Source organism: Mixophyes fleayi, chromosome 5 (genome assembly GCF_038048845.1).
Source record: "Mixophyes fleayi isolate aMixFle1 chromosome 5, aMixFle1.hap1, whole genome shotgun sequence".
In the NCBI taxonomy this organism is placed as follows: Eukaryota; Metazoa; Chordata; class Amphibia; order Anura; family Limnodynastidae; genus Mixophyes; species Mixophyes fleayi.
In genome coordinates this window covers 275,075,503-275,096,276 of record NC_134406.1, presented here as the reverse complement: position 1 = coordinate 275,096,276, position 20,774 = coordinate 275,075,503, and the positions used below count along the sequence as shown (strand labels likewise).

Sequence of the window (20,774 nt, the reverse complement as noted above, 5' to 3'; positions counted from 1 at the left end):
ATAGGTGGCGTTTTCGGCATACAATCCGGAGACTGGATATTTGATATCTCAACTGCTCATGCGAGCTTAATGCTAAGTACCATAGACACATTTTTAAGGCTATAGTCTTCCTCTCATAGAGAGGCGTTTTTTTGTGCACTATTGAGAGATTTGCACACGCAGCTGTGCCTGTATGAACATTCCAATTTGCATGTGAGTTGTCTCATTGATTAGTGGACTTATACCTCTGCGGTTTGAAGATACGTATATAACATCATCAATACGTTATGCTATATTCATTTTCCGGAATTGAACATATGATTTGATTGTTACCTTGCACATGTGGCTGTGCTTATTTATAGGTCTCAACCTCTACGTGTATTGATTCATCGACTAATCACTACACCTACTATAAATTCACTTAGGAGGAATACCTCTATATGCTTCACCTATTAAGAGAGCTAGATTGAGCTAACATTTGCCATTAATACATTGTCTGTTGATTAATGTTTTTATTGATTATGTGCAATTGTTTATTTAATCATTTGTGATCCCATATGATTTTTTAACATAATAAATGTAATTGTGTATTATTGTAATAACTGGTTTACAGTTTTTGCGCTCTCGTTATCTTTTTCTTTTTTATTAGGCACCAAACAACCAGGAGAAGTGCCTTTTAAACTTTGGAGCCAAAACCTTTAACCAATAGGAGAGGGACAGAGAAAATGAATAGAACGGATCTGCGCATGCGAAAACCCAACACAAAAATGGCAGTGGGCGGACGGCGGAGACAGGTGAGAGTGTCGAGGATCGGGTGTGCAGCCCGATCCCCCGGCGTGTGACGGCCGGCAAATGTTAGCCTGGGGGCAAGACTCAACTCAGCAGCTTGTGTTACAGGAATAAAAATGCTGGTGACCCAGTGACCCACCCCAAGGTTGCCCACTATGGGACCAGACCAGATCCCCCCTCCCCCCCAGCCCAGTCAGCCTGCCCCTGTCCATCCATTACAGCCTAGTACAGTGTGTAGGGAGGTGGAAATCTCTTTCCCATCGTTTGGACCAGACATGATCCTATTGAAACATAACGGTTGTCAGGTGAGGATGAAAATTTACCACAAAGAAATAAGCTTCAATCTGCAAGGGCAGAAAATGGGCAAATGTGCCCAGAGAACCATATATCACTGAATACATATAATGATTCCAGCCTCTGGTGATTGTTGTGTTCATGGACTTAACCTAATAATTCTACATAGATTCTTGGGCAATTACCAAGTCATTGAATGCCTGTTATTGTAGATTGCAGCACCCTCTGAACGCTCCGTCTGTCTCTTAACACCACTCGGTGTAATAAAGAAGTGTATTCTCTACAGATTCTGTGGTCCTTCTATGTCCTGATGTAGGGTGCACCTTCAACACCCCTAAAACTTTTAGACTGAATTACCGGTACTACCAATACTGGATGCTGCTGTGGTTATTGAGGAACGATTTATAAAAACTTTGCAACCTTGAATTAGTGGTATTGGGATGTGAATGAATAACCTGTTTAGTTATTTACATCTCACATTTACGATCCAATAAAATAAACGAATATCTTTTATTGACCTGTGTAAAAATATAATATAGATGCTGAATGCTTGAGAAGTGATCATTCACATCTTCCAGTGTCTGTATGAAGCCCGGTAATTCTCTGCAAGATAATGCACCAATGTTCAAACCAAATTCTAAGCATTAAATTGTTTCACAATAGCCGTCAGTGATTCTATGGTCCGAGGAGGAAATAGACAAATGGAATATTCCAATTATCACAGATTTTTCCTCGCTCTACTGAGAGACATACATTGTATTCCCATATTCTCCCTGGTGAATTAATACTACCATGGACACTATGCAGTGCAAGCCACAAACATCCTCTCCAAATACTCTTTCTACACATAATTGCCCAATGAAATACTCAGAATACTTTAAATAATACACAGAAACCCTCATACTCATCATTACAACAAGGTCATTTCCCCAATATACAATAACAGCTTTCCTCAAGTTCAGTCTTGTTAGGTTTATAGATGCACCAACAACATTAAATAGATAAGGTTTGGCCAGAAGCGGAAGTAGGGAGTTGTGGACCCTGGAGCAGGGAGGTGGGGAGGAGGGATATGGGGCCCCCAACCCTCTGCATCTGCCATGCAGCAGGCCCCATTATCTCCATCGGCCCTGGTGCACGGCACCGACCGCACCAATGGTGGTTATGCCACTGGTTTGGACCACTACTTGTCTCAAGTCTGTTACTGTTTACACCAGAAACTTTTCCTGCTATGTAAATGTTTACAAACTTTTATTTGCAAACATATAAGAAAACATAATTTTTCCACCATTGCGCCACCATCTGGAAACTACTGTGCATTCAAGTCTTGGGTTATAAAGATATGTGAACCCTAATTTTACGTGATAGAATTCAACTCCTACTCTGGCCATGACCCCAAATGGACATAGTCCTAAAGAGGTTGTCTGAAGACAAATATGGAGGAAAGAATAGGAGTGCACTGCTCATTCCTCCATAATTGCCTTTTTACATGGACACAATAGCCCTTTTATGCAAGGTAAGTGCAAAATAAATTACAAAAATAAATAAAAAATTGCTTTATCATATTTAAGCGCTGTTTTTATTAGGAATGCTAGCTGTATATAATCCTACGCTCGCTGTTTTGGAACGTTAGATTGATAGTAAGTCTGAACCACAAAATGTTTCTTCTTCGTGCTTAGCAAGAAAAAACACACATGCATAGAGTTTGTCTAAAGTTCATGTTCTTACAAAGGTAATAGAAAACACTTCTTGGATATTTTGCACAGATTTTAATGGCTGTATCAGGTGTTATAAAGACACCAATTGTATAATTGGAAAATACAAAATCTTCTGAACAAAGCAAGGAATGGATTCTGTGGATACTGCACAGAAAACTAATAACATTGAAGCTGGAATATGCCCAGTTCAGAATTGCCAAAATAGGTTTAGAACATGGGAGGAAAAAAGCCTCAGCAGTGAAAGGGTTAACTGTGAATTCCCAATGCTTTGTAGGTAAATCGCTTAGAAAAGGAATTGGTTCTGAGCTGCAGTGGTGCAGGTATACCTTCACCTGTGATCTGATTAGATGGCTTCACTATAAAACCCCTGACTGTCCATGCATTCATTGCCAGTGATAGAGTTTGACATGGATGCTCTTGAATCCTGTATTCGGTTCCTGTATCTTGACCTGTTTTGTTCCTGTCCCTGCATCGGTTCCTGTATCCTGACCTGTTTTGTTCCTGTCCATGCTCCGGTTCCTGTTTTAGCATTTATTGTATCCTGATTTTTTAGACTATACCATACAGTATTGCTGACTCTGTCTTGGCTCATTCTGGACACCTGAGACCTGGTTGCTTCATTAATTTTGCTTCTTTCTGGCATTGCTTCTTTTGTCTCCTGTCTACATTCGAACTCTTCAATAAACTCTATTTTGTTTGTAACTACAACATACCTCGTTACACTTGTAAGATCTACTGGGGCTTATTACAATAGCCAGACCCTTGTGATCAAATTGGTCAACTGGACTGAGGCTGAGAGCGGCAGAGTTGATTAAGATTAGCTAGGATTGTATCTTGACTTTGCATCACTAGTCAAAGTCAGGAAGTGATGAGCAGTACATAATGTAACTATACTGATTAACTGTGACCTACCTTCACTTTGTATGTAATGCCGATACTGCAGAATATTGCCTTAAATTGCACTGCGCATACCAGGAGCGAACTATATGCCAGAGAATGGAAGTGTATGCAATTAATTTTCGATGCATGTAGTCAGTGTACAGTAAGTGTGCGCCAAGCTGGAGCGCAGCAGCAGAGTCCGGTTTAAGCTTTGGGCATCTCTCAGGTGCGTGTTTTCCAGCCGTGTCACCTGCACCAGCTACAGGTCAGGTGTAAGTGCTGATTACTAGTGATGACGGCTGTGTATACAGCTAGAACATGTGTTTGTAATCAGGAGCAACTGTAACAATGTATTTTATGTACAGTAGACATTAATAACATCATGATAAATATATTTCATGGGGGGGACACATTTTATAAATATTTTTTCATTAATGACTATATTATTAACAGGTGAGAATAATTGAATACTTTATTCTCCTGTGACTTTATATTCCACATATGTATTGGATGTATCCTGCAGTGTATTATCTGTTAGAGCAGAGCGGACCTAGACCCGTATTCTGTAAGGGATGATTCATCAGATCTGCATATGCCCAAATTCGTTTTGCGTTCCTTAATGAATCAGACCCTGAGTGGGCAGGATGACAAAATTAGCCTCATCACACACATTGCTATACCCACTTGATGTGAATGGCATTCTAGTCTTTTCATACATATCTTCCGCCTCTTCAGATGTTGAACAGGATCATCGGTCTCTTTTAGTACAAACACTTTTGCAATTTGCCTCCAATTAGGTGTAAAATGGTCTTATTGGCATCACAATACATATGGGTAACTAACATGAAACATAATGAACATCATGAAGTTCTTTACTAAATGACTTGACAGTTGCTGATAAATCTCATTTAGCTTTTAATCTTGTTTTTCTAACACTGACATTTCCAAGAATCCTAAACTTGCTATTCAGGTTTAATGAGTCCCCACGGAGCTAGAATTTAATCTATGGATCAGAATTGATCGATGCAATGAAGAATCTGCATTTGTAATGTTTGGTGACATAATGTTTTCTATTTACTAAAGACTGATATTTATTACATATTGTATCACAAGTTAGTGTCAAGTGTTATCTGTCGTTCAAAATCTCTATGATCCGCTGCAAACTCTCATTTAAATATAACGTTCCACAAATAGGAATCTGGTTTTTGCATTTGGTCCCGATATGAGGAGCCTGAGTGCACCTAGTCTGTGCAGAACACATCTCAATCCTCACAACGTAAGAAGCAACATTTAGCGCTCATTACCATTGGCGCCATCTTGAATGGCGAGGCCACGCTCTTGGACTACAGAACGTCATTTGCGCTGCAGGGCTATATTTTTTTTTGAGGCTCTGCAAATTACCTTTAATATTGGGTAATTTAATGTGTTGTGTAAAAATGCTCAATGGGGGCACAGTGGTTAGCATTGCTTCCTCACAGCGCTGGGACGCTCTGGGGCTTATGCCGAATTGGACGCAAAATGGGAGTTAATTATTATAGTGCACATGAAAAAATCTCCGGATCATATACCTCTGATTTACAATAAGTCATCATCCGTGAGTATTTCCACTGCCCTCTAGCAGATGCAAAAGATACACCTCCTAACAGGCGCGTGTGTGAGTGTCTGCATTTGGGGGAACATGTATTGGAATTTGCATAATTTTCCTTACACAAATGGTCATAAGTTCAACTCTACCTCAGGCCATATATATGTGTGTTTGCGTTACCTCCAAGTGCTCTGGTTTCCTCACATGCTCCAATAACATGCAGGTAGGTTAATGTTATTTCTGTTTAAGTGCTAGACATGTTTGATTGTAAGCCCACTAGGTCAGGGAGTAATGTGAATAATCAAACATTCTCTGTAAAGGACTGTGCAATATATTGATGCTTTATAAATGCTGGATAATAATAATAATAATAATAATAATAATAATAAGAATAAAACATAAAGTTATACATCAATCAAAAATGCACAGAATCATTGCTAAGCTGATTTAATTTACATTCATTACTTTTTATTGATAACATTGGAAACACCATCACTTCCATTTGACTCAAATTAATTAATGTTAGTTTGGAGACATTAAGGTTTATTTACAATCAGTGCTTTCAGATACACAATGTGCCTTGGTCCAATCAGCATTTAGCTCGTATCTCTCCAGGTAAGCGTCTTAGAGAATCAGGAGAAATCTGGAATGAAGTCTGTACTATTAATAACTCAACAAAATAAATTAAAATAAGTTTGCATTCAGAAAATATGTTTTGCCGGATAACTTGTAAGACTGTAACGTGACTTTGTTGTCAAGCATAATACATGGATTTTTCCTTTAAATGCACAAGTTTCCTTCTATATTAAATCACTCGTGGATCAAAATAGCTTTAAACAACCAGAGTCTCTGGTCATTATCCTGGAGAATAAATCTTCCATAATCTCTGGCCTGAGGATTCGGGAGAGCGTCTTTATGTAGCCAGCAATATTCGTGTTAGGTATAGAAGTTATTCAATGATTGATCATGGGGAGTGCTGTATAGTTTGCAGGATTCTGTAGTGATTTTATGCAGAGGCTTCATTTTCCATGACCGATCGTTGGCCAAATGAGCTCCCGGGCTTCAGGGCTGCAGAGCTACTGGGCACGGACAATAAAATTGTTGGGTCATTCGAGAATGGAATTTGTAGCAGTTGGGTGTCCATTCACTGTGGTCCATTTCTACACATTAGATTTGGGGTTTTTTACACACAGTAAAAATAATTGTTGGTTTCTGTATAAATTCTGCAAATTGTAAATCTTGTTTTTTCAGCTGTAATTCTTGGGTTGAGTCAGAAACCAAAGTCTTGGTCACCAGGAAAGGCATCTAAATTAAATATAATTCTAGGATGCAAGTTTTCCATGTGGCTATAACTTATGTTTAACGTGTACCTGAGAACCACTTGGTGGAAGCCTCTTGTTACATACCCATATGCCATGGTGCAATTACCTCTCATTGACGGAATGAAGCATAGACTTGGATCTGTATTGATAGATGGCTGGAGATCCAATCAATGAGTCGTGAGGCATTTGTCGGTCTATATATAAGTGCGATGTACAGTATATGTGTGCGTCCCATGATCCTTTGCTCCTATTGCATATATGCCTGGAAGAGTCGGTATTTGCACGTTCTGGGCAGATCTTTATCGACTGTAATTGCAGACAATGATCGCTGAAGATCTTCTGCTGACTTTTTTGTGTCCTTTGAGGTTACTATTTTAAAGTATACATAATATGGGGAGGTTTCTATGATTGGTTTGCATGGATCGTGGGCAGGAATCTTGTAAGGAGGACGTGTTGCTGTTTGACCAGAGGGCTCTGTAATTTTTGGAGTGGACTGTTGTCCATTTTCATTGGTCTGTCCACGAACTGTAGCCGATTGTTGCTGCAAATAAAAACACAATATATGGTAAATGCACTGTGCAACCCCAGACAAAGCTACGGCCATTCTTTGAAGATGCTGCCAGGTTTCTTAAATATAACACTCAGAGGTGCATACAATTAAAATGTAATATTTATGTGAATGTATGAGTATTGTTTCATATAGGAGAGTTTTATTGACTCATTATTTTGTTGCTGTTTAAATCATTATTATTATTATTATTATTATTATTATTATTATTATTATTATTATATTAATTCATATGTTGCTTCTTGCTTGAGGGCAGACTTTAATGCAGCAAAGCATTTTACAGACCCAAAGAAACAATTAGCATTTGGCTGTTAACTGAAGGTTCTTATGATTCTTCGGATTCATTCTAGCCTCACCCACTACATAATAGCTGACACACAGGGATGTCTGCGTCTCTCGAAACTCAATTAAAAAAAATGCAGGGCCTGATTCATTAAGGAAAGTAAGGCAAAAAAAAGAGTAAGTTTTCACCTGGACAAAACCATGTTACAATGCAAGGGGTGCAAATTAGTTTATTATTTTGCACATAACAAAAATACTGGTTGTTTTTTCATGTAGCACACAAATACTTGATAGCTTTATTTTTACACTGAAATTTAAAGTTGATATAGGACATGCATTATCTCAAGTATAAATCTGTCATCACATTTCAAATTAGTCTCCACCATACAAGTTGCCAAGTTGCAAAAAAATACAAATTCTTTCCTTTACTTTCCTTAATGAATCAGCCCAAGAAGTGTAGGTTTAAATAGCAAAACCTGAAGAACAATACTGGATTACAATCTCACTAGCTCCCATTCACATGAGTCACTTATTTGAATGGATAAGAGAGTTATCATCGCAATCTCTATCAATAATTCTATTTTTCTATGCATCTAAAAGTAGTCGGTCACTGGAGTTAGTCTCTCGTTATATCACAAGTAACTATTTTTGATAAAGAATAACCATAAATACTGCAAAGTAGACAATTTATACTAACACTGGATTCTTTGAGATATTGGACAACGCTCTGTCAGCTTTATATAGGGAATAAAGTCTAACGCTGACATATATTTCTTCCTTATAGCTCGTCAGAGACCAGTGCACATTTTAAAGCTCTTGAATTTATTTTACTACATATCTCACGTGATTTTCTAATCGCATATTTCTGATCTGTTTACACAATAAAACGGCCATACCCATTTGTACACATCGTAAAACTATGTTCTATAACAGACTGTGTCGGTGACTCAGTGAAACAAGACACCACCACACCTAGATACCCGCATGTAACTGACAGGAGGTTCTGTGCACCATTCACCTGTGGAACTATATTACTAAAAGATACAAGTTCAGAGATACATTTACCTCCACATTAATAACTGTGCACAAAATGTAACTTTCACTATAATAAGCATCCTGCTAACCTCTGTTACTCAGTGGTTACACAGCTGACACATTGTAACACAGAAACGTTACTGTAGGATACTGTATCAATCAGCACTAAGTGATTCCGAGATTCAGCCAATAAGAACGTAAGAACTCTCGCTACTCTTATTATGTAATTCTGTTAATAAAACATCTGCAGTGTCAGTATAGTTTAGCTTTTTCATTTTCCCAGTACATTCCTGTTTATTTGTCTCATCCCAAACTCATTAACTTTTAATTGTTATCCCCAGATGTAAGACTCCTGACACACCTGAATAGATAATAATTTAACTACATGCGTCAGACAAACAATGCATGAGGCGGCATGTCTGCCAACCTGACTCCTTCTCTCTGCGTTACTGCTTTACCCGCTTCATCTCTGATGGCAATAATCTGGACTGAATTCACTTTTTTCAGTTAAAGACATTTTTTTTTAAAACGTTAATTTAACTCATATTATGGCATTGTAAAATAAGTGTGAAATGCAGAAGTAGACATTTATTACATAGAGAGAATCAGTTATTATGTGACATATGAACAAGATATTCTAAACTAAGCAAACTTTATGAGATTCTTACTATCCCTGGTGACATCATACTGGTATTTGGCTGATCAATGAGTCCTGAACAATCATCTGACTGCTTTTCTAAAGCTGCTGTCACTTTGTATTCTGTGATACCAGGCTGTGATCCATATAAACCGGCCCCAGGGTGATACAACTCAGATCCAGCAGAGATTTGTCTATAGGAACAGACACTAACCCTCTGCACCCAGCCAAACACACATTATACAGCCATTGCAGACTATAATATGACTATACCTGTTTTCAAGCAGGGACAGCATCATATATTACATGTGAGGATTTACAACACTGATCTGGCTTTAAATACTCAGAAATTCAAGATATTCCATATGTGCTGTGTGTATGATCAGGAAGTCAGGTAGTGTCATCTGTATATAACATATTGGACCTGATTCATTAAGGAACATAAATGTCGTTACGTGACATATTTTGCGTTAAATCACTATGCGCATGTCCAGAAACGTACTGTAAGCCAGAGAACACAAGTGTATGCAATCTGTCTTCCAATGCAAAGGACACTTACTGCAGCCTACGGTTTCATGGGCGGAACGGGGCGGGGACTGGGCGTATACACATAGTCAATGTACGGTAAGGGGTGTGCCAAGCTGGAGCGCAGACAGCAGCGTCTGATTCAAGCTTTCAGCATCTCTAATTGATTCAATCAGATCACTTGCTCCAGCTAGAGGTGGTGTAAATGCTAATTACTAGTGATGATGGCATTGTATACATGCTACAACATGTGTTTGCAATTAGGAGCAACTGTAATAATGTATATTATGTGCAGAAGACTAATAAATGTATTTCCTGGAGAAAAAAAATGAAGACTTATTTTCTTCCTGTCTGTTCTGCTTGGACTTTATACGTATCCTACAGAGTATTGAATCTGTCAGAGTAGAACGCACCTAGACCCGCATTCAACTAGAGACTTCAGATCCGTTTGTAGTTGAATATGGAGGTGCGCATGCGTTTTTTTAAAAATGCACAATACCTTCGTTTTGCCAGCCTGAATGAGGGTCCATTATGTCTGGAGTCATTTATATATTTGTAAAATGAACTTTGTTACTAGACTGTGTAGAAGTGTCAGCTGACAACAGATGATCCAATGGAATGAAAGCAAATATCACTCTGTAAATTCGGCACAGGTGAGGTATATTTGTTATTGCTTCTGTATAATACTCATTACTGTTGATGGCTATTACCTAGAAATAGATGCAATATAAAATGTGATAATGCAAATATAATTCGGGTTACCTTGGCTTTCTCCTGGTGGCTCGGTGGGTGTTCCGGGATCCTGGGGATATATTCAGCTTTCCTCTGAGCAGAAATGGGCAGAGATCCGTAAGTTCTGTATTTCTTGGAGCTGTCCATGATGACAGGTGAGAAGTAAGTGTGAGACTGACAGTTGTGAGCTTTATATACCAGACGCCGGGGTTCCTGAGTCATCACTCTGCAATCTGCTGTGACATGTTGTGATCTGTGCAGAGCATTCAAAGCCTCCGACGTATTAGTAATTTACGAGTGCCGTACAAGCATTTCTGATATCACATTGCCACATCTTGTTGTTGTTTAAGGAGTTGAACAACAAGTTTTGTAATTATATTGAGATGAATATGTCTTAAAGTTTTTGAACAGGTTAAAAGTTTTATATCTACAAAACTTAATGAAAGTCAAATAACCATTAGGGACAGTTTAAAATTGGTTACACGAGATTCCTAACCACAGATAATGGGAGTTAATGAATATCAGTTACTAAGCCTCTTACTGTAAATTAAATAAGTGTCAATCAATGTTCACTAGTTTCCTCTAGCTGTCATTTGTCAAGTGGCATTATTATAGATGGGGTCCAATTAAAAATCAACACTCACTAAACTCCCGTTAGAGCCAACAGCTTATCTGATGCTCTGTTAGACACAGGAATTGTCTACTAATTATGTTTCTGAACGTTACATGCTCATTCACATGAGTGTGATACTCGCAGTTTATTCCATACCACAATGGCTATACTTCAGGGAACATTCTCACTGCTACTGTTTCACTTTTGGAATTAAGGTGAGTATATATCTGTTTGTGTGGAAAAGCTAAAATATATTTGTGACTAGATCACTATTAAATAACTTTTGGTATAAATTTATTTAAAGCAAATAGCGCAGGACACTGATTTATATAAATTGCCAATACCACTTATTTTTTGATATTGTGTATATCGTGAGATAGGAAATCATTATCTCTGAGACCAGGGTAGAGAATTTGTTTTTTTCTGATTACCCTTGCTAAAGGAAATACCTTATTTCTGATCTATATATCTGATACAATGAGCCTGTGTTTACAAAGCCTTTGGTGTATTGTGATGTGGGGAAGTGGCTTGTTTTGTTTTTTTATTTGTTCTGTGAGAATGTGTATTCAGCGACTGTCTGAAGTATTCATGCCAGTCAGACCTTTTGACTTGCTAGTGGGTCTCCCGCCTCTGAAATTAGATCCAGGAAATCACAGCAAGGTTTTTAATAATTTCATAGCTAAGTATAAATATTAGTGGCTTTGCAATGCATGTAAGTCCATGTTTTGGTAAACGGGGTTACATCCTGATTCTAAAAATAGCCGTATCCAAATCTGTATAAATGCACTGACTTGTACAGTGAAATGTATAGTTGTGATTTCCATCGAACCTGATCACACTGGTACCTTCCACCAGTGTGAGAGCAAATAAACATCTTGCTTCAAGACCTGCTTGAAAAAATCTTCAATATTGCTGTATTCCTGTGATCTGCAGATTAGACCCTAAATCTAATTCTTTCTCCGGCTGTTTCTGAGGTTTAGACCCAAGCTTTTCCAGTACCACCACTCTGCCGCTACCCATGCAGCCATGGTCAGTGTGATAGGCCGGGGGGGATCCATCGACAGCAACCCGGATCCATAGTAAGAGGTCAGGAGGACCAGCCCAGGTACACCAGCAACGAGGTACACTAGCAGTGACAGTTACCCAGAAGGAACGTAGTTCTGAGTGCCATAGAAGGAGCTCAGTGGTGGCAGCAGGCCCCTCCCACTGCGGCAGGAGGGGCGTATTTGGAATAACAAAAGGGGAGGGTGGCAAAGTAAGCCCAGACGGTTCCCAGCAACAACAGACAGGGTGGCATAGGCGGTTCATCCTGTCACAATATTCCTATTAAGGGAAGGTTTATTTTCACCTAAATTTCTATAAATGTTCAGTAAAACATAAAGGGCCTGAAGCAGAGTTGATCGCAAATTGGGTGTAATTTACAACCCAAAAAAGTCAGAGATAAAAACAGCATATTTATGCCCACATGTTGCGTGTAAGATCCGCGCAGGTCTGTAACACTAATACATACCACTGTGTACACCAGAGGCGCATCACAGACACTACATCCCAATGTTTATATCCATTTGTTTCATTTGCAGCATTATAATCATTTTTGTTGGTTAGCCAATAAAGATATCACTCCTATAATACTTTTGTCTTTTTTGACACAAAAGTATTTAACATCACATTTTATTTGCAACAAATTAATTCGCTGTTCATTGGCAAATCTCCTAAAACTTCTCAGCAGAAACTACTCCCGGTCTCATGTTTGTAAACTGTGTAGAGATGTTTGCACAGGACATGGAGAGGGCTGGAAGCCGCTCCTCGTTATCTATGGACAGTTGTACTAGTGCGTGTACTTTACAGAGCAGCACAGAAAGGAGGTTTAATTTGCAGACTGAGAACATTTAAATAAATGAGATAAGGGTGGAGAGGACACATTGTAGTGGTGGTCCTTGATGTGCAGAGGGGAACACACCCATTTCATTCTGCAAAAAGGAGTTTAGCACCAGTTCAGTACTGGTCACCATCAGGTCTCGTGTGATGGGACTCACATTGCCTGGTCAGTTTCCTCTGCAATGGAGATGCGAATTTGCAGGTGCACTATGAGCTATGCAAGATAGATTGACACACACAAAGTCCCACATGTAATATAGACGGACCAATGTCCCGTCACTCACCACTAAATCAATGAGGATAAGCTGAGCAGGATCAGGAGAATGATGGAAACCTTTATTTTATGATTTAGTTATCAGAGGAGGTTCCGTAGGGTAGATACCTGGGGGTAAATGTATCAAGCTGAGAGTTTTCATCCAGGTTTGAAAAACCAATCAGATTCTAGCTATCATTTACTTAGTACAGTCTACAAAATGACAACTAGAATCTGATTGGTTGCTATAGGCAACATCTCCACTTTTCAAACCCGGCGCAGGGACACAATGCTACGGTGATGTGAGGTGTCCAGTGTAACTGACCTCCAGTAGTGATAACCATTATAAGACAGTATCAGGCTGGTAGTAATCAGAGAGCACAAGTATAATACACTTATATAAAGGGTAGTTCCCTATACTCACTGCAGGATACTGCCCCAGAGTCCCATACTGGGCAGATAACCTGCAACATCTCAGTACTGAAGCATCCACTTACCGAATCCCTTCCTGCTTCCTTAACTATTGAAATCATATAAACTGTGCTGACACTAATGGGAAATGTTATATACTGTGCTGAGACTAATGGTAAATCCTATAAACTCTACTGAAGCTAAAGGGAAATACTATATACTGTGCTGAGATAAAGATGAAAATATATATACTGTGGACAGACTAAGGGGAAATCTTATATTCTGTTCTGACCTGTTCTGCGACTACAGGCAATCCTATATACTGTGCTGAGACTAAGGGGCAATCCTATATACTGTGCTGAGACTAATGGGAAATCCTATATACTGTGCTGAGACTAAGGGGCAATCCTATATACTGTGCTGAGACTATTGGGAAATCCTATATACTCTGCTGAGGCTAAGGGGAAATCCTATATACTGTACTGAGACTAAGGGGAAATCCTATATACTCTGCTGAGACTAATGGGAAATCCTATATACTGTGCTTAGACTAAGGGGAAATCCTATATACTGTGCTGAGACTAATGGGAAATCCTATATACTGTGCTGAGACTAATGGGAAATCCTATGTACTGTGGTGAGACTAAGATGAAATTATATATACTGTGCTGAGACAAGGGGAAATCCGAAATACTGTGCTGAGACTACAGGAAATCCTATATATTGCGCTGAGACGAATAGGAAATCATATATACTGTGCTAAAACAAAGAGGAAATCATATGTACTGTGCTGAGGCTAAGAGGAAATCCTATATAATGTTCTGAGACTACAGAAAAGCCTTTCTACTGTGCAAAGACCAAGGGGAAATTCTATATATTCTGCTGAGGCTAAGGGGAAATCATATATACTGTTCTGAGACTAATGGGAAATCCTATATACTGTGCACAGACTAATAGGAAGTCCTACATACTATGCTAAGACTATGGGGATATCCCATTTTCTGTGCTGAGACTAAGTGGAAGTCCTATATACTGTGCTAAAACTAAGGGGAATCCTACATAGTGTGCTAACACTAATGGAAATCCTATATCCTGTGTTGAGACTAAGCAGGGAAACTGGCTGAAGCACATGCTGGATCACATTGAGGCATCTATGCAGACAACTATACTTATACATTTGGCCTGATCTTTGTCACCAAACCCTGTCAGCCTGTTCATACAAAGCTGCTCATTGTATATGCTCCACCTGACAGCACAAGTTAATAATTCTCATTATATCAATAGAGTTCCATGTTTATGTTTGGTTGAGCCCCAAGGGAAGAAGATGATATTTGATACACCCTCTATTTTCTGCTCCAAACAAGACATGTTTCATTAATGATTTTTAATATTAAAAGATAATTACCTATAAAATGTAATCAAGGTTTGTGAAACGTGACTGGAGAGACTGGTGTAATTAAACATCCGAGTGTTGCTGACATCAGCTTCTTGGTGGATCGTTATGACACCAATCTTATTGTATGGGTGTAATTAGAAGAGATATTATACTTCTAAAAATGCACAGTAAAAATTCCATTTACACGTGACTCCTGGGACAACACTTTTATTGACTTTTCTGGAAGTTTATTTTTTTTAATAACCTGAGGATGGCAGCTTGGCTATAACACAAGACATTTAGTAGCTGGGTTTGGACTGTAATATTATAAGAAGTATTTAATGTGCCATTAAGAATATAATTTAAATAATGAACCTTCTACTTGGTAAAAATTTGAAGTGTGTTTCTTAATGAATGGAGCAATGGTCAATTAAATATCAAATGCATGAAAGCTTGAACATCAATCCCACATCACCTTTTTTTTAAATAGCAAGTTAATACCTTTTTAATTTTACATCTCAAGACAAATCATTATTTCCTTTTCAAAATCTCTCTAGAGCACAAGCCGATATGGCTGCCAGTCGCACATACACAATCACAGTTCACAGCATGTCATGTGATACCATAGAGGGGGGGGGGAGTAGGAAGGGAAGAACTTTACAGTGCAGAGTGAATATTGAGCTCAAAGGGGCGTTCCAAAGCCCTTTACACCATGCAACATGTTAGTTGGTTGCCAGGGTAGTCACATGACGCTGTACAAACCTTGCAGAACAATAAATCATTAATGTCAGACTGAAGAAACAAACCAAGGAAAATAGTCATTACCAAGATTCTTCTTTTAGGCTGCCACAATGATTTATGTTAAAAGGACGCCTAATTTTTCATAGGATTGCTGCTTTTATCAACTTGAAGCCAATCTTCCTTCTCCCACCACAATTGAAGCTACAATATTTTTGTGTAGAATCAGAACAGTGCGTATGTGTCTAAAACGCAATCTTTGCTCTATGTTGTGCTTCCGTTGGTTCAGTGATTACAAGTTTATACAGTAAGAAAACTGATAAACAAGGAAGTAACCAAGTGGTACTCGTGGGCAAAGTCAAATGATGTTAGTAATGACTCACTTGCTTGTCATAGACATGGAAGCACCAATGGGTGAGTGAGTTTTTATGACGTTTCGGCCATGAAGATGGCATCTAAACAAAATAGCTGTTATACTGAAAGTATTAAATTACTGGTAGTAAAAAGAGCCGACGATTTTGGAAGCAGAGCTGCAGCGAGTGAATGAGAAAAGATGACAGAGCAAAGATGGCGACATCTAAACGTGTGGGAAGCGGTGGCGTAGTGGCCTGGTCGCAATTAGTGAGTAAAGGACCAAAGGGAGAGAGGTCTGTCTTTGTCGACAGTAAATATACAGTACGTTCATTTGTTAGCGAATTCTCTGGCTCCACAGATGGGACTGGACAATTTCAAAGGTGGGCCGAAGTGGTGCTACCGTTTTAGGAAAAACTTATGAATGAGAACAACTGTAGGCCAAAAACTACCTTCCAAGTAGAAGGGAAAAAAGGAAAGTTCTTAAATTCTGTTGTCACCAACATCATCATCATTATTTATTTGTATAGCGCAAATATATTCCGTAGCGCTTTACAGTTGGGGACAAACACAGTAAACTAATAAACAAACTGGGTAAGACAGATAAAGAGGTGAGGAGGCTGCTCGCAAGCTTACAATCTATGGGACAGTGGGAGATTGACACATGAGTCTAAGTCTACATTTTGCATTACGGCCCAGCGAGACTGCAAAGTGTCACGGGCACTAGGAGTTTTACCCAGAATTCACCAGGTGTAGCTACACATACCAGAAGTGCGGACATCTGGGTAGTTTGGTGAATCAGTGGAACCATACAATTGTCACTCACCGGACCGTGAGTGCCTCTTCCCGGACATTTAGGAACCGTGGCCGTCCGCCATCCTGAGGGTCTGCGCATGCGCAGCCCTTTTCTATACTTCAGTGTATACTCCTTTAACTTAATTGGCAGATCAGGCAACCTCCCTATATTAAGCACCTGTGGTCACCACCACGTTGCCTGATCTTGGAGTCTCATTCCTCATGAGTCTCTGAAGGTGTTCCTGTATTACTCGTGTATTCAGCGCTGCTGATTCCTGTGGTTTCCAAACCACTTCTACTACTATGGTTCCATACCACTTCTACCATCAACTGTATCATCATGACTGTTTGCTGATTCCTATCCGCTGCCTCCGGGCACTACAGTCTTCTACACCACTTCAACGTTATTTTATATCAATGTGACTGTTTGCTCATTGCTATCCGCTGCCTCCGTGCACTCCAGCCTTTACCTCACTCACCTGCTTCTCATCAAGTCTGTTTGCTGACTACTATCCGCTGCCTCTGTGCACTACAGTCTCCTGCTTGCAACTCGCCTGTGTTCAACATCGTGACTGCCAGCTGACTACTATCCGCTGCCTCTGTGCACTACAGTCTCCTGCTTGCAACTCGCCTGTGTTCAACATCGTGACTGCCAGCTGATTACTATCCGCTGCCTCCGTGCACTACACTCTCATCTCATCTTTGCTGTGACTTCCTCGAGACTGCCGCTTTTCATTACCATCTGCTACACTTCGTGATCTACAGCTCCTGCCCTGCGCTGCACTCCTGTTTCCCATCGCTGTTGGTTCCTGTGGTTGCTACTGGTTACCTCCGTGTGCCGCTGAGTCCTGCCGCTGTGGTCAGCGCTATTGTCCATCTCCTGCTGATCCACTCTCCACGCCTTCACGTGTTCCACTGGTCTCTACCCTCCTGTCAGCATTGGATTTGTATCTCTTCTACTACCCTCTGCTGGATCATCTCCATTCTCCTGGGTTTCCTATGAGTCCAGTTCCACGTGTTGCTGACTCCTGTGGATTCGCGTCCCTGTTGGTCTACTCACCTGTGCGCTGCACCTGCTAGACCGCTGCTTCACCTATCCAGGGACTTCCTATCCAGTCGGCCTCCAGCCGCTCAGGTACCGCTGCAATCCCATCTGACTGCTACTGCTGAACCACGGTATGCATACTTCTCATTGACTGTGCTGTGTATTGCATATCTTGCTGGACTGTGTTTGGTTCTCTCTGGAGTCTGCTATCCGCTGAGTCTATTGCCATCATTGACTGTGTTATCATTGTGCTGGACTACTTCAAGAGACTTTCTAGATTGCAGACCTGATCAGTCATTTACATATATATATATATCTATATTGTGCATATTACTGTGGATCGTGTATAAGGTGCCTGTGTATATCCTGTGTTGCAGTCTTCCCCCGTGCACCTCCTCACATATATATTCTGTGGTACAACTTGCTGATGTCAGACCACTGATCCCTGTTTCCGGTATCACCTGTTCCATTATCCTCTCACATAGCAGTGGTACAACTTGCTACCGCAGACCACTGACTACCTGGATACCTCCACTTGGATTCCATTCCTTCACTCAGACAGCGGTACAACTTGCTACCCGCAGACCGCTGACTCTCATCACCTCCTTGTTTCGGTTGGACATTCCTCCTCACTATAGCGGTGGTACAACTTGCTATCGCAGACCACTGACTACCTTCACGTGTCCTTGTCCATACAGTTCCTTGTGTATCATTACCTCATTATTACCAGTGTTGCTAGTCATAGACTTTCCTGAGCATCTCATCGGCCATCATTTCATGTTCCGTGATCACCCAGCTACCAGAGTACCCTATTACCATCTACATTGCTCTGGTAAGCCTACCATCTGGTGATCCCTGGGTAAAGACTCCTAGTGCCCGTGACAGTAAGATCAGGCCATGACAGACCCAGATGTGGAACCTACCGCCAAAGAGATGCTGCAACATCTGGTTAGCCGTGTGGAGCAACAGGATGCCCGCCAACAGCTGTTACTTCAGTGTTATCAGTCATTAACCTCCCAAGGAACATCTGGACAGACTGTGACAGCTACTACTGAAGCTCCTGTGCTTTCCTCCGTTTCCCCATTGCCATCCCAGGTGTCTATAGCTTCCACGCTTCACCTGCCTACTCCGTCAAAGTACGATGGAGACCCCAAAACTTGTAGGGGTTTCCTTAACCAATGTTCAGTCCATTTTGAGCTCCAACCTCAAAATTTTTCTACCCATCGTTCCAGAGTGGCCTATCTTATCTCTTTGTTTTCAGGACAAGCCCTGGCTTGGGCCTCCCCTCTGTGGGAGAGGAACGATCCAATATTACAAGATAGTGCCAAATTCATTTCTACATTCCGAAGTGTGTTCGATGAACCAGGTCGTGTGACCTCCGCTGCTTCCAGCATCCTCCGTCTGCGACAAGGATCTCATACTGTAGGCCAGTACGTCATTCAATTTAGGATCTTAGCCTCTGAACTTCAGTGGAACACTGAAGCCCTAGTTGCCGCCTTCTGGCAGGGGCTTTCCGATAAAATTAAAGATGCACTGACTACCCAAGAGCTTCCTTCGTCACTTGAAGATTTGATCTCTCTATGCCATCGTGTTGATATGAGATTTCGTGAAAGAGAGGCTGAGAAAACGACTTCTGCTAAAGCACCTTTTCGCTCTAACCCTCAATTTCGTCCAGTGTCACCCGCTGTGATTCCCATGGAGATAGGACGTTCCAAGTTATCTTCTGAGGAGAGGAAACGAAGAGTCAAGAATAGACTCTGTATCTATTGTGCTGATTCCACTCATGTCCTCAGCTCCTGCCCTAAGAGATCGGGAAATGCCAGGCCCTAACTAGTTCTGGAGAGGTGAAGTTAGGGTCCCTGGAGTCCTCTCCATCGTCTATGAAATCTAAAGTCTGCGCTTTTGATGTGACTATTTCCTTTGCTACCAAGACCTTTGAGTCACAGGCATTGATTGATTCCGGAGCAGCAGGAAATTTTATTTCCAAATCGTTAGTTAATCAATGGTCTCTACCAATGATTACCTTAAAAACTCCCATTACTGTGACGGCTATCGATGGATCACGTCTCATCAACGGTCTCATCACCCAGAGTACGTCTCCAGTAACCCTTCAGATTGGTGCTCTGCATCATGAAGAGATATCGTTTTTAATTCTTCCTGTTACGACAAGTCCGATTGTCCTAGGCCTTCCATGGCTTCAGTGTCACTCTCCCCAGATTGACTGGCGCACCCCTCAAGTCACGTCTTGGGGGCCTGAATGTCACCATCATTGCCTTTCCCAAGTCATCCCTCTCAAGGTACAGCAAGCTTCCATCTCAGCTATTTCACCGGGACTCCCTCTTCAATATGCTTCATTTACCGATGTTTTTGATAAAGCTCAGTCTGAACGTCTTCCTCCTCATCGTTCTTGGGATTGTCCGATTGATCTTCTTCCTGGCAAGACTCCTCCCAGGGGCCGGGTCTATCCACTCTCGTTACCTGAAACTCAAGCTACATCTGAATATATACGGGAGAACCTCCAGCGTGGGTTCATTCGACCTTCCACCTCGCCCGCTGGAGCTGGGTTCTTCTTTGTCAAAAAGAAGGATGGATCATTACGCCCTTGTATAGATTTTCGTGGACTCAATGCCATTACTATCAAGAATCGGTATCCCATTCCGTTGATCACTGAGCTATTTGACCGCATCAAGGGAGCCCGTATTTTTACTAAGTTGGATCTTCGTGGTGCCTACAATTTAATCAGAATCCGTTCCGGTGACGAATGGAAGACGGCGTTTAACACCAGAGACGGGCATTACGAATATCTGGTAATGCCTTTCGGGCTATGTAATGCCCCCGCTGTTTTTCAGGGCTTCTTCAATGAGATTTTTCGGGACTTGTTATATGTATGTGTCGTCGTCTACCTGGACGACATATTGATTTTTTCACAGGACCTGCCTTCTCACCACCAACATGTGGCAGAAGTCCTCTCCA

At 40.7% G+C, this 20,774-nt stretch overlaps 1 long non-coding RNA gene across 1 annotated transcript; it reads right to left on the bottom strand.

Moving 5' to 3' along the window:
• Positions 1-5,684: 5,684 nt before the first annotated feature.
• On the bottom strand, positions 5,685-10,509 carry LOC142157918 (uncharacterized). The gene is made up of 2 exons (XR_012692694.1): positions 10,373-10,509; positions 5,685-7,104 (listed from the first exon to the last, which is right to left on the bottom strand). It is a non-coding gene; the product is annotated as an uncharacterized LOC142157918 (long non-coding RNA).
• Between the last annotated feature and the right edge of the window lie 10,265 nt (positions 10,510-20,774).